This window comes from Rhinolophus sinicus, linkage group LG06 (genome assembly GCF_036562045.2).
Source record: "Rhinolophus sinicus isolate RSC01 linkage group LG06, ASM3656204v1, whole genome shotgun sequence".
Classification (NCBI taxonomy): Eukaryota; Metazoa; Chordata; class Mammalia; order Chiroptera; family Rhinolophidae; genus Rhinolophus; species Rhinolophus sinicus.
The window spans coordinates 62830550-62846483 of NC_133756.1; the positions used below are offsets into that span (position 1 = coordinate 62830550).

Below are 15934 nucleotides of genomic sequence, written 5' to 3' on the forward strand. Positions count from 1 at the left end.
CTCACATCATCACAAGAAGTGTGACTGCAGTACAATAAGATATTTTGAGAGAGCGAGACCATATTCACATAACTTTTGTTATAGTATATTGTTATAATTGTTTTGTTTTATTATTAGTTATTGTTAATCTCTTACTGGGCCTAATTTATAAATAAAACGATCACAGGTATATATGTATAGGAAAAACAAGTATATGTAGGGTTCAGTATTGTCTGTAGTTTCAGGCATCCACTGGGGGTCTTGAAATGTATCCTCCGCAGATAAGGGGAATTCTGTAACTGCCAGAGGAAGAAACAGGATTACTGAGTTCAGTAAACTGTTCATTTGAAACAAGGCCACATAGTGAACTGACAGAATCTTTAGTGTCAGAGAAATAGAAGTTGGAGTGTTGAATCTGTCACTTAGTTATTTAGTCTGTTGAGTACGTTATTTAACTCCATTCACGTCCATATCTTCGTTTATTAAAAAAGGATAATGAATGTGTCCACTGCCAAGGATGGTTGTAAGGCTTAAAGAGATAATGTAATTTTAGGGCTTAACACTCAAATATTAGCTATTATTATTATTATTATTGCATGTATACATTAACACCCAAAGATAACCAGTGTTGTTTAATAGTTCTTTTTAGTTCTTAAATAGATTATGGTTTGTAACTAGATAGTTACTTCATTAACTGATTTCATAAAACAGATCTTTCTGAATCTCTTTCAGGGTACTTAAAACGTTCACTGTCTTCAGTTAAAACAAATCCTAACTAGATTACTAAAGCTTAAGTTGGAAGAAAGTATTTGCTAAAGAAGTCTAAAACATTCACCTTTCACAGATTCTTACCTGGTAGAAATTCAAGTAAACAGATGTTTTCTTCACAGACAACCCTGTCCTATGGTCCCCTCCCGGTTTATGTCATGGCCATGGTCAGCCTGGGTTAACAGCCCTTTTTGGGTGGAACCCAGTGGTCACTAGAGAGCTAGGGCTGGCTGGACTTGCAGTGGTCAAGGGCAAGAAGGAAACTCAGTTCTGGGAGGGGGGTCTGTAGAGCTTAGAAGGTCTGCTTAGTCAGCCTTTCTCACTTTGAGAACTCCTATGACATTTTTGGATAGGTGAGGGGGTGGTCTGCAAGGTCAACATTTTTATAACAGTACTAAGACATTGTTTACCGATTTCATTCCCATTTTCTCACACGTGTACAGTGGAGTTTTTCAGAGGCTACATGATGTGTGATGATGTTGTCTAGTGAAATGTGTCCTCATTTGGAAGATGTGCATAATTCATTGAACTAATATTATTTTCCAGATGACTCGTGCCTGGTGTTACAAAATCATGCCTGGTAAAAGATCCATTCAAAGTGCAAGATAAACCAATGCATTTAATATAAAAGACTACTAGTAGTTAATTGTTGTTTCCGATTCCACATTGCCACTGTCCTTTAAGAAACTATCACTTTTCAAGTTTTGGTGTAATGTGAATGAAGAATTTCTACAATTAGCTGAAAATGAGAGTCACATTTTCTCCCTATACGTCAACCAGACAACATATCACAGCAAATTGAATTCAGAGACACGTTTGAGAATTTAGCTATGTTCTATTAAGGCAGACATTAAAGAGATATGCAAAAATTTAAATCAGTGTCATTCTTCACACTAACTTTTTGTTTTGAAAAATGTGTTATTTTTTCATAAACATATCTTATGTAACATGCAATAGCATATTATTATTTGTACTAAATGAATTACTACATATTTTTAAATTCTCTCAGTTTTAATTGTTAATACAATAAATATTGTTAAATGTACTCTACCTAATTAAAAGACTTTGGGGGTCTTCAATACATTTTAGAAGTATAAAGGGGAATTGAGACCAAAAAATTTGAGAACCACTGGCCTAGTGTATTGCTTACGAGGGGGCATTATGGTTGATGAATGTCTACCGGTTGCTTATTTATTCTGGAAAAGTGTTCTGTGGTCAACTATATTTTGGGCCAAAATGCATGCTTTCTCCCCTCTTAGAGATTTACAATACATATTAATATACCAAAGTCCCTCAAAAGTGTTTCCCAAATTTATTTCAACCTTTCTTATTCTTTGATTTTTAGCATAACATAATGTTCCACAAAGGACTATAGCACCCCATCAACCACACTGGGTATATGCTGCTCTCTCCCCATTTTTCCAAAATAAAAGGCAAGATTCAGCAGGTACTTTCCTTCAAATCCATACTTTATTTAGAGGAAGGCTCATGAAAGTTGAACTGGTCTGACTTACTCTCTTTTTAAAAAAGAAAGCCACTCATACTTCATTGTATTATATGATTTTGTCTAGAATCTTCAAAGCTGTTTTTACTTATGTTTCCAAACTCGTATGTTTTTAAAACTCTGTTTTAGACATTTTTGTGTGTTAATGAGTAGCATCTGCTCCTGTATCATAAAACAAAGTGATCCCATCCCCGCACAAATTGCCCAAATTGCAGGTTAAGTCCTAGCAGCCTCGCTGTGGAGCTATTACTACTGTTTGGTATTTTAAATGGCAAAAAATACCTTTGGTGATGCATCACATGCCTATAAAACACAGCTGCTTTTTGTAGCAGAAAGATTTGTAAATGGCAGTGGGTTTTTTTAATGATTCTTTCCAGTTCTTTGGGTTCCGTTGGGTTCCATTGGTCATGGAACCAACTGTTATCCTCACAGTTAAAGCAAAAGCATGCCACAGAGTGGATGATGAACACCTTCCTGACTGTTACTTGATGGGCGTTCCTCTCCTGAAAAATAAGATGATAAGATAACCAGCAACTGTACCTTTCTGACAACAATGCCATTCTAAATTTGTGTCGAGGCAGAAGTGCAGAAATCATTTATTTTGCTTTCTGTATGTCATGTGTCTGTGTCAGGGGAAGAATGGAAATGTTTTAATTTGTTGTAATAATTAAAGGGGCAATAGCCATTGTATTTTATATAGTTCGAAAGCTTTTGTTTTTTATGTTTTGGTCTTGCCAGTGCTACTTTAAAACTTAATATTATTTGAATCTGTAGTGACTTTCTATTGCCAACTGCCCTTATTATTAAAAGCAATTCAAGCAGAAATTCCTGTGGCTGTCTTATTCAATATCTTGTTGTTTTTTCACTACTGAGTGGTTTTAGGGAGAACTATTTACATATGTAAAGTGATGTTCAGTCTATAGGAATATGTATTAGAATACTTGCAAACTGTGCTGGAAATTATCTCATAGTTAAACCAGCCAAATTAACCAGACTGAAATTAAAGAACCAGAACTGAGATTACTCTTCAAACACCAGGAGACCACCTTTCCATCTTCTTTGACAGTTGAGTATAGATTGTAGTAGGGTTTCCAGGCGGGAATTCCCGCCCGATCTCAGGATATTTTTTCACTTTCCCGTTCCCGAAAAATGGAGCTCCCTGACCCTTGCTTCTTCCACACTTTTCCACCTTGGTGAATGGCAACTTCCTTTTTAGATATGACTGGGTCTAAAACGTGGGAGGAACCTTTTTAACACTTTTCTTTCTCTTATACCATTTGTCAACTTGACCTTTAAAATATGTGCAGAATCTTACCAGTTCTCACTACCTCCTCCCCCAATGTCACCACCTTAGTCCACGAACTAGGTGTCTTACCTGAATTTTTGCAGTGCCTCATGAGTTCTGTTTTCAACCTAGTCCCTTACGGTCTGTTCCACCCATAACAGACAAATCGATCCCTTCGAACATAATGCGATCATTATACTACTCCATTCAAAATTCTCTAATGTCTTCCCTTACTTAGACTAAAAAGCCAAAGTCTTTACAATGACCTACAAGTCCTTTCATGATTATGAAATTATTTTTCTGTATTTTGCATAAAATGATGTTTACATGTAGTATAATAAATACTGTATACATGTATGCCTGTGTAAACGCATATTTATACGAGTATGTTTAATTATTTAATTTATCTAGAATTTATTTTCTGAATGGTGTAAGACAGGGATCTGACTTTTTCCAAATTAAGAGCTGATATTCCCAGCCACTGTTTATTGAATAGAACATCCATTCCCCACTGAGGTAATATTCTACCATGAATCTGTCAGTCTTTTCCTATGCAACCTATATCTAATTGTTAAATTTTAGAAAAAAAGACGTACCTAATAAATCATGTAAGATACGATGGTGTTTTATAGATTTTATTTGATGTGGTATACTCAAATACATATAAAAACAACTTGAGTAATTGTGAAAATATTTACTGACATCCATTTATTTGACAGATAAGAAACTAATTCTACTTAGGAAATTGTGACTTAAATTTAAAAATCCAGTTAGATGCAAAACAAAGATTAAAAAATACCTCGTGGTTTTTAGGCAACTGTTTCTGACTTATGTTGACATACTATACTTTGCTGCTGCTGCTTGTAACTATTCAGGAAATTATCACAAAAATGTTTCTCAAGTTTTAAAACCATGTAAGGATATCATCTGGCGTGAAATCCTTGTTTATATAGTAACTTTCAGTGTTCAGGCGTATCTGTGAGTGCTCTAGGCCCCTGGTGTTCTTTTCTCCTATCTTATCTCTATTTATAACTTCAACTGGCAAACAAGAATGGGTAGGCAAGGGAGATTAAACTCAAGCCAGTTTGTTTTGTTGGTTATTAGTAGCCCCGCTGAAAAGTTTGCTGAAGAAAGGAAGTATATTGAAACTCTTGCTTAAAAAGAGGCGTCTAGAATTTTTCAGAGGTTTTCTTTTGATAAACATTATCTCATTCTTGGGGAACTATGTGTAATTGAGGGTCGGCTGTAAATCACAAAATGTATCACTTCTAGCCCCTTCTCTTCCTACAGAGATAAGAATGGAATATCTTGTCACTAAGATGCGTCCTTCTTTCCCCTCCTCTACAAATAGTATAAGCCGTGCTCCTCTCTGGACATCAGACTTTAGCAGCCAGCTTGTGAAGGGCCCAGAGCTAATATTGGAGCCATTCTGCCTCTCCTAGATAGATTTTGCTCCACTTGGTGAGAAGAATGTAATCCAAAAATGGATTTCTTTCTTTAGGGCAAAAACAAAACAGAAAAAGAGAGAAAGAGGTCTCAATACTATGAGAAAAATTGTGCTTCTGGTAAACTTTTCAAACCAATACCACGTTATATTACATTCAACAACATTATGTCCAGTAAGAGTCAATGGCGTGAGAGATTAAACCCAGAGTCTACTCAAGGCACAAATGAACTTGCTGTGTGACTTTAAGAGGTCTGCCATTCTCTCTGGGCCAGCAGCTTCATTTGCAGAATTTGAACTAGATGACAAAGACCCTTCCCGTTCTAGAATATCAAGCTATAGAGCTGGTAACAGATAAGAGAAATGCAGCAATTTATTTTTAGTAAAAGAAGATTGATACCAGACAATAACTCACTGTGGGCTTGCTTAAATCCTCCTCCTCTCTCCAAATTCTGTTTTTACCAAAACGGTGAATAAAGATAATTTGTCCTGCTTTGAACTTCCTGGTTTATGTTGATTTGTATCAATATGTTACTGTTACACATTTGAGTGGGAGCTGAGTTACATTTCATGAAAAGTGCTCAGAAAACTAATAAAATCGTGGCAACCCCACTTTCGGTGCGTTTTGATAGCATCAAGAAAAGAAAAGACTGCCATTTTCAGGCAGTCGCTCTCCCAGCTAGACTGAAAATATAATGGTCTTAATCTCAATTCACTTGTTTAAACATTAACCAAGATTTCTCCTCCTCCTCAAAGGTTTTAAGTGCCTACATGAATTTAAACACAAATATATACAACCCCCCAAAGTCCTTTTAAAAAATGTTGAGTATTCTGTAAAGCAGTAGCTTCAAAAGACTTTCAAGGAATTGATTATTCACACAGCAATCTAGCGAGGCATTAAAGTATCCCCTCTCTCTTACAACTAGGTTATTTGATGCTAGATCTTTGGCAATTGCCTCAGGACCTTTAGAGATACGTACACGGTTTAGAGTTACAAGTAGGAAGCAGTCACGTAGTTAGAGAACTAGGTGACAGCCTTCCAAACGGGCTTGCAAAGTAGATGAGGAAGAGCGCATAAAAGGCTAAAAAAAGGATGCACACATCTTTTTAAGACAGTTTCCAGGCTCTCAAATGGCCACTGTCAAAAAACAAACAGTGGGGTGGATTTCATTAAGCATCAGATGAAGCTAGAACAACACCCTGTGACAAGTGAGGGTTTTAAGCTTGCAAAACAGAAGAGAACTTTTCAGAGCGACCTTGTCACATACAGTTCTAATGTGTAGGCTTCATCAGCTGCTTGGAGTGGGGGTAGAGAGGCATGCATATTTTAACCATTCATTTCGTATTCAGTGTGTTAAGTAAATGCTGCTTTCCATCTTGGGTGGAGAAGGTCTTTATCAAGATTTATCAAGAGTCAGAAGGAAAACCCATCAATTACTTGTTTGCAGTGCAAAATGGGAAAATTTCCTCTCTTTTATACTTTATTTTTTGTTGTTCAATCCCAGTAGCCCTTTATTTAAAAATGTTCATATTAGTTCAATCGGTCTGAGTTTATTGGGCAGAATCAGATGCATTTTTAATTTGAAATAAAACTGTCTTCACTTTCTACTCTCCATAAACTGCATTTCAGTATCTTTCATTATGTAAACGTAATAAATCTTTCTTTATTTACTTACTTCAGTTAGTAAACTTGAAATTTTGCAAGCACATCCCCACTGGTGAATATCATAATTTTCAAGACGCATTACCTACCTAGCAGATGCTTTGTTTCTTCCTTTCTTCCTTCTTCACCACATCCAGTATTTTACCATATGTAGATGAGTTGTGTGATAACTTTGTTCTGGTAATTAACCTGCCTGTTTGAAGTTATAAAACATACATAGGAGAAAAGCCAGGGATTTCCCCCTGAATATCAACTAACTGCTTGAATTGGCCGTTTTCATTCTGACTTGATGTTTTGTTTTGTCTTACTGCAGCATACTGGAGCAAAATGAAAGAGTTTATTTGGAGGCCTCAGAAGTACTGCTGCTACAGACCATGAGCAAGAGAGAAAGCGTGGACTTCAGCCTGCATGAATGGTCTTGAAACAAATGGTTTTGGGTAAGTCATCCGAAGGACTTGGCATTCATCAGCCTTAAATTTCATCAGTCATCATTTATTTGGTGTCCCAGGACATCTTATTCAAGTGTATGGCTATTTTTCTACAGCCTAAGCAACAGGATGTTTGAGAAAATGTTGTCCTAGTGATGGAGAGCCACGAAAGCAACTAAATTTACATAGTGTGTTTGGTTCTGGAATGTGCAGAGTAGTAGGATCTGAGTAGAATGCACTTGTCATTAGAAAAAGACCAAGAAGAAGAAGGAGAAGGAGAAGAAGATCAAACCAAACAATTAAACACACAAGTGACAAAGGACATTTCCAGATAATTCCATTTTAGCTGAGAATATAAGGCATTCATCATAGAAGAGATAGGAGATTCAATCTGATGGCAAGTTCATGATCCTATAGTGAAGAATCAGGATGGGCAAAAGTGAGAGGCATTGGGAATCCCCAAGTCCTGTTCAGCAAATGTTTATTGAGTACAATAGCTTTTACCTAAACATGATGCCCTGACTGACAGTCTTGGTTTGGGAGTAAAATTTAAATGCTCCAAACTATAAACGAACAATTCCAAACTACACATCAAAATAATGCGGACTTCCAAGAAAGTCTTATCAGCCTAGCTCATTGTATTTCTTGGAAACAGAGCCCTCAGATGGAAGCCCAGTTCTGCTCACCTATCTTGGTGACCTCAGACAAACTTACTTGTCCTCTTGGAATGAGTCACCTATAAAAACACCAGGACGCGCCTCGATGATGGCCAAGGTCTAATGCAAATTTAAAATTCAACTGTCCACGCTAGTGAAATTAATTAAATAATTATACCCTTTGATTCTTGCTCCGCAGAATTTATTGTGTGCCCTTGGCAAGTCATCATTTGCAGAGGGGCTCGTTGGATCAACCAATGTGGAGAAAAGGGTTAGGAACCTGTGTGTGGGGGGGGAGGAAAGGGGGGTCCCTTCTCCCTGATGGCACCAATCTTGTGAACCAGCCCAGGCCTCGCAGTATCTACAGTTAATAATTTATTCCTTGTAGCATTAAAGAAAATGTGGCACAGTGTTATATGACTATACTATTTGAGTACACGAGATGGGCTTCTTTTGAATTATTGTCATTTCTTTTTCTGTTGGGGCGCTAACTTTTTCCATCTGTGTTTATTCTGTGCTATGGGTTATCCGCCAGGCCTTAAACCTCATAGAACTCCAAACCTCGTTTGACGTTGACCAGAATTTGTTTTCCTCTCTTATTAAAGACGCTTTTCTGAAGCAGAGCTGTGAATGACACTAGATGAGACTCACCTGTCACTCTTGTTAGCAACTGGCCGTCTGCCCCAGAGTGGTGCATTATTTGGGTTTCGTAACAGCATTTGTTTTCTCCTATAAATGTTAAGTTATGAAGTGCAGGAAACCACATGGATGTGGCAGAATGAAAATGCAAACCGTGTTATCTGGAAACGCCAGTTTTATGATTCTTCAGGTGACACTGTCCTCCTTGCAGTCAACATATGAAGCCTCTCTACCTGTTTGGTAGCAGTCTTCTGTCCCATGTCTTCCTCTGCCTTTAGGCCGTAGGCTGTGGCCACCGTGTCACACAGAATTAGGAGGTCTGTTGAAGATGTTTGCATGGGGCTGTCTTCTTCTCTCCCAAGTCCTGCCTGACCACCAAGCGTAGCTCACGTTTAGTCTTGTGACGACTTCCTTTCCTTTCAGGACTTCCTGCCCATCTCTCTTTATGAACCCCTCTAACATGTAGAGCCTGCATCATTAAAGAATATAAGGCTATGCATTGCTTTATGGGTGGTCACCATCACTCTGTCTGGGCTGTAAACTTCCTGAGGGCAGGAATCAGAGCAGAGCCCAGTGTTTCTCAAAGGTGGTCTAGCCCCATGACCTCCGGATTGGAATCACCTGGACGCATGTATTAAAGTTGCAGAATCAGCAACAGCAGGCTCGATGAGTCAGAATTTCTGGGGATGTCAAGCCCAAGAAACTCACCACAGATAACTCTTTTGCACACTGAGGTTTGCAAACAGCTGTCTACTTCATCCTCCTCTCTGCCTCCTTACCAACAGCCTAGGGTGTCAGTCTGAGCACATCGTAGCTGCTCAGGAAATATTGGCTTCTCGATGTAAGTAGCCATGGTGGTTGCATTCACTCTTCAACTGCCTCGCCTTTTCAGGATGTGAAGTCAGCTTATCCTCTGAACCCTTAGAAAACCTGTTTTGTCTAAATGTGTAGTGTTCCCCCAGGTCTGAGGCTCTCCTGGAAACCTTTTTACAGAGCTTTCTATTTAACCGCTGACACTGACTGTCCCTAGTAATGGCATAGCCCCCGCCCAAGTCTGATGATAACAGGAACAGCAGATCTGGGGAGCTGGTCTGGAGTGACAGAAAGGGAGAAAGATCCGGGGACGGGAGCAGTGTGGCAGTAACCGAGGAGCTCTCGCCCAAGCTCCCAAAGCCACATCTGCTCCCTTGACAGTTTATTTTGAATGATATTTCTTTCAGCTGTTAGGGTCACAGGTTGTCAGTTATGGTGGAAGGAGAGCGGTCCCATTGCTGAAAGGGATGAAGTTAAGCTGCAGTGGACACACATCAAAGCACCCACAGTGTCAGCAGCAGATTTGGGATTTGAATCTGATGGTAACAGACTGCTGTGGTGACACTGGGTCCCCTCCTTCCCTCCTCTGCTTGCTCCAGCGAGGACAAGCCTGGGCTTGGATGATGCAGAAAAGATTTGCAGGGTATTGTTGCTTCTAGTGCAACTCCTGAAAACCCTTGCTGGTGGATGCAGCCCTGGTAGCAGATATGACAGGTCAAGTTGGAAACCAAACAGAAGAACTCGTAGAAGCCTAGCCAGCCTGTAAAGGAACAAGTGGGATAATCTGGCAATTTATTCACTGTTAAGGTAACGACAACCAAATGCATTCATCTTTTTTTTTGCAACATTTTTTTTTTGACTCTTGCTTCTTCACAGTTTTACTTCGAGAAGTTGTACCGATCCTGAATTAAGTTTGTGTTAAGAGGCATATTCGTGCACAGTGACAGGAAAGCACCTTTTTCTGGGTCTGCATTGAATTTTGACAATGAGAGGGAGCAGAAAGGCGTAACTGAGTAGGTTAGGAATGGGCCTTTTCTCATGTTCTCAGCTAAGGGAAGGATAAAACAGCACGGTTCCCAAAGCAGGTAAGGGCAAAAGAGGCTTTTTAATACGTGCTTCACAGAGACCTGACTAGATTTTCCTCTGCGTAGCTTCTTCCAGTTGGGTGGGTGGGGGTGAGGGCTGCTTTGGGGTGAGGAGGCTATCAGCTATGGAAGAGAAATGTACAGTTTGTTGATATTAGTGTCTTTGAATCTTTGTTAAAGGCTTTAAGGTAGAGGAATAACTTGGGAGAAAATTAAAGAAATATAAATCGTGTGACTTTAGCCAAATACCAGATGCTGGCATTGCCGTTTTGGAGGTCTTGAGTGTTCATGGAGTATTTCCTTATAAGTAGCCATCTGTGGTTGGAACAGAGAAAAGCTGGTTGTAAAAGAGCATTTGTCTGATTAGAAACTATGTCACTTGTATCGTTTACCATGAGGCACCCTTGAGAACTGCAGGATTTCCAAATGGCCACCTAAATCATAGGCACTTCTTTCGGAAGGCAGATACAAATAAGAGCCAGTCCAGTACCCTCTGTGAAGACCATCATTAGAAAGCTCCTTAAGTGCTTTCTAGCTTAGAGGCGTTAGATACCTATCATGTACCTAAGCCAACGTTCTGTAAAGCAGTACCAAGCGTGCCTTCTGTGAAATGTGTTATATAACTCGATCTTCTTGCTGATGCTATCACAGGCTAACAATTGCATCAATCCTTCAGAGGAGCTGTGTGGTTTGGTATAACTGTGAGTAAAACCACACTGGTTCAGGAAATGCAGTGCCTTGACTTATAATAGGTATCATCAAAACAGATGTTGATTTACTTGCAAGGTACCCTTCCTTGGTGACAATCTGAGAACTTTGAAGGGAGGGATTTGCTGTGCATCAAAAGAAATTAGAACTAAAGTGGCACACTTGCACACCGATGGAGTGGAAACTGAAAGAAACTCACCAGCGTTCGTTACTGCACATGCTGTCCCTGAAGGCATCTTCACATCATGGCGTCATTATCAGCTCTGCTCTAATGACTGACATTGCTCCCTCTTTCTCTTCCTAGTTTAAGGTCATTGGCTTCCAACTTCCTCCTAGATGGCTCCAATTGGACATACAGGTGCCTTCAACCTGAGGCTGGACCTACACCTGTCACTAATCCGTCTCCCTTTATGGGTTCCTTGTTTAGAGAAACAGGATCAGCAGGTAGCCAGTCATGGATTCTGGACAGTATCTCCTCTCCCTATACTTCATCCCTTGACCACATGCTGTAGTTTCACCTCTTAAATACTTTATATGCTGCTCGCTCGTTTTCCATCCCCTTGTCCTTGTTCTGTTTCAGGCTGTTAGCATCACTTGCCTGGACTACTGCAGCCACTTCCAAGAGAGGCCACTGGCCTTAAGTCTTTCCTTCCTGTATTCCATTCATCCTGCTACGTTGAGAACTGCCTTCCTGAAAAAAGGGTCTGGTTGAATTATCCCCATTCCTGAAAACCCTTGATAGCATGTGGAAGTAAGGAAAAGTGTTTCTAATACAACGTTAAGTATAAAACTCATACTTCAAAATTGTATAGATAGATAGATAGATAGATAGATAGATAGATAGATAGATAGATTACAACATAATGATAAAAATGTATGCCTGTCAACAAAGGCTAGAAGGAAATAAAGCAAAAAAATGAAGATGTTTGTAGTATTAGAATGATTGCTACTTCTTTCTTTAAAAATAATACTCCTTTGGTATTTTCCATAGTAATAAATGAACATGATGAATTAAAAGGAAAAATCGAAAGGATTTTGTTAGCTTCCCCTTCCCTACAAGGTAAAATGTGAACTTCATTGCATGCCATCCAGGACCCTGAGGAATTCCTTATCAACTCACCATTTAAATCTCATCTCCCATACCTCCCATCTTTCCACACAACACGTCCTTCCTTTCTAAACGTACCATGTATTTTAATAACTATATCTTTCTTCATGTTGATTCTTCTGCATGAAATTCTATTTCTCTATAAGGTGAATGCCTCATTCATTGAGGCCTAATGGAAATGTCCCGTTTTCCTGCATTAGCTCTCTGAATTGAAAGTTTTTATTTATGTAGACATCTTTGTGGATGGCGCATGTGAGTGGAGATTGATTATTAAGCCCATTCCTGCACATAATATAGCTTAGTACATATTTATGGAGGGTAAGAAGAAAGGAAAGAGCTCATTTAGAAATACACAAGTGATCCTTCAGGTAAGATTTAATTTGTTTTCAGATAAGCTCAGTGCTTATTACTGTGTCGTAAAAATTAGAAAAAATAGATTAAACAGCTTTTGGATTAAACAGTTTTTACAAAAGTAGTTGGAGTCAGCGTCAGGCCATTTTAACTAAACTACTAGAAAGAATTTTTAGTATTTGAAAATTCTAACATCAGGTAGAATCACTTCAGCTTCTCAGTAGCCCCATTTGTGAAGTTATTAGAAATTGCTTCTTAAACTATTTTTTGTCATGAAAAATCATATTGCCCAAATCAGAAATTGAAAGAAATGACACATTTCATGCTGGCAGCATAATATGAACAGGTGTGGTTTTTTTGTTGTTGTTTGTTTGTTTTTTTGCCTCAAGGGAATTTAAGAAGCCAAGACTGGATAACATTAAAGGATTGATGTAACGTTTTCAATTTTGAAAGGTTATTCAACTCTAGGAATATACTTGTTACTATTTTTTCATTTCTAAGAATTCCATTTAGTTAAAATAGCAAAGGAGAAAAAATATCTTGGCTTAAATAAAATGAAAAGTCATCTCCGAAATTAATTTGGCATCCTCAAAAGTTCCTTCTCAAAGGGAGGAGTAGGATGTTTTTTAATATCCCATGATAAGAATGCCACTGGAAAAAAAAATCATCATTTGCTCCTGTGAGCAAGGAATTCAGAATGTGATTTTATGGTGATCAATGTGTGAGGCATGTTACACATCTTCTTACACAATATTTTGATGGCAAGAGAATATCATTTAATACTAGATATTATCTTATATATATTATATATAAATTTTTTCCATAAATGTTTTAGAGTCAGTAAGTTGGAATAAAGAATTTCAATTTGAGATTTGCCACATTTTTTGCATGATAGTCTTACCCAGCCTTTAGTTTTCATGCATATAAAATCATGATAAAAGTTGATTTGTCATTAGATTAACGAATTAACAAATTGGCCAGTCAACAACATTGTATTCTTGGACTACTGTCTTGAAAACGTTACATACCAGAGCACTTTTCAGCATTTCATAGAAGTTGATCTTTGTCTGTTTTGCACAATGAAGAACCTTTGCTGAAATTTCTTATTTATCTGTCCTGAGCATTGCATTCATCTAAAAACCTGACCCTTTGGCTGTTTAGAAGCTCCATCAAGAAATCTACGGTGGCTCAGTTGAATGAATGCAGACTCACAGTTCACCTTTAGTTATTCTCTGCTGCACCATCCATGGGGCTAGAACATTTTCTGGTTATGGCTGCATTTCATTTACCAGGAGGTACCAACTGTTGAATTACTCTTGTGAAAGCCAGTACTCGAAAGCGTCCTAAATACCTAGTGACAAAAATCCAAGAAGGCAGTAGACTACTGCTGTTTTCATTACAGGTGCTTCTCGATGTAGTAGGTACTTATCTTGAACTGCCCTCCGCGGACCAGGTATATGGGTCCATGTAGTGATACGGTGGCTGTAGCCTAGCGAAGGTTGTCTGGCATTGGTTAGCACAAGCAGAAGTATTTGTTAGCATAGTAGCCTCAATTAGGAAGGCTACAAAGGAGAAGACAACTTTTCATGAGGCTTGAAGGATCTAAATTCAGAACAGAATATATGGATGGACCTCCAAGTTTTAAAATCCAGCCCTGAGAAAAGTGATTACAGTCATCATGGATTTTATTATTTTTTTTTTTTTTAGTGGTACATAATAGATTGCTACCGTGTTGTTGGGAAATAATATTATGTAGTGCTTAAGAGTATAAGTTCATGAGGCAAACTTCCTGGATTTGAATACAAATCTGCCACTTAATAGTTGTGTAACATTGAGCAAGTTACTTAACTTCTTTTGGTTTCGGCTTATCCGCCCATGAAATGGGAAAAATAAAACAGCATCTATCAGAGTTGTAAAAATGAAATGAGTTAATGCATATAAAGCTTTCAAAAAATGCTAGCTGTTAACATGTCACTTTCATGGTATTACTTAGACAGTTACTCAATTCGTAATAAATTTTTTCCAGCCTTTATTCTTAGTGCCTTCCTTCTAACTGACTTTATGATTTTATGATCAGTTAGGGAAGGTGAAACGTGGGTGAGCTCAACTAGGGAAGGTGAGAAAATGCTGTGGGAACACAAAGGAGATGTTTGGTCTGGTTAGGGAGTGGTAAGGACATGGAGGAGGTATTTTGAGCTAGACCTTGAGCTATGGCTAGGATCCCAACTGGCAGAGATGGAAACAAGGCATTGCCTTCACCTGAGGGTGAGTGAACAAAGGTGAGGAGAAGGGAGAGGACAGTGTGTGTTTGAGGAATGCTATGGACCAGTTTGGGTCCAGTGTAAGGTTTCTGAGGTGGAATAATGGGAGATTGGGAGAAAAGATGGGTCAATTTAATAATAATGATGATAATAATTAATATGACTTGTTAATTGAGTAGCTGCCTTACCCCAGATTCTGTGATTGGTGCTTTACATAAATTAGCTCTGATCACAGCTCCCCATAACAGTCATCCCCATTTTCCAGATGAGAACAAATGAATTAATCCCATACCAAGGGTTGGAAAATTTTCTTAAATGAGAGCCACTGAAGGTTTTGGAGTGGGAGAGGTCATGACCAGACTTAGCGGCGATTTACTTATATGCTCTGTTAGACTCTGAGTTCCCTCAAATTAAAGATGTGTCTTACACCCCACTGTGTTCCCCACATGTAACAGCACTGGACCTTCAGCACGGTGGATACGCCATACGTACAGGTGGAGTCTATTTTAAAAGCTTCCTTCAATACAACTTGGGAGATACTTTTTGTGCATTTTCCGTTAAAGAGGAAGCTACCAATTAATCTATCAACAGTTAAACCAATTTCTTTGTGCCTGTACATGTTTCGTCTCATCTGATCCTCACAAAAAAAAAGTCTTAAAGATAAAGAGCATGACTTTTACATTCAAATTACGTGTTCTTATAATGGATGAGTTTATACTGGTGCTGAAGAATTTCACACAGTTGGCAGGAAAAAAGCTAGGAGTCAAACCCTGGCCTTCCTGACCCCTAGCCTGTACTCTGCCCTCATCCCCCTACCTTTTATTGAGCCACTTCTGATTTCCAATCTCCACCAGGGTTGTTTTCTTCCACTGGTTTAAGACCACTTTGTTAGCACTCTGTTGCTTTCAGGGAAACTAAAGCCCCACAAGCACCTAATCTACTTTGTAGAGGTTGATGGAAAAACATTATTTTCAACTGTCCTCAGGACCAGCCTCCTTCTAAATGACACTGCTGGCAGGTGGCCATTTCTAAAAGCCCATCAAATTAGCTGCTTGTAAGAGCCTGGCATCCTGTGTTGGGTGGGCATGCAGAGTGAACTTGCTCTTCACAGTAAAATAGAATTTGGGAGTAAGTACACTGCAAGAACCCTAGATAGTTAAGGTAAGCACTTTGCTTCTTCCATTTGATTGAAACCAAATTTATTGTACTGAAAAAAAAAAAAAAACCACTTAGCAACAGGCA

General features: G+C 38.7%; 1 protein-coding gene across 1 annotated transcript in view; it reads left to right on the top strand.

Moving 5' to 3' along the window:
* Positions 1-15934, top strand: part of ATXN1 (ataxin 1) — a 373795-nt gene that overhangs the window by 83114 nt on the left and 274747 nt on the right. Inside the window, exon 2 of the mRNA XM_074335193.1 lies at positions 6957-7080. The gene's annotated coding sequence lies outside the window, so the exon portion shown is untranslated. The remainder of the gene's footprint in view (positions 1-6956; positions 7081-15934) is intronic.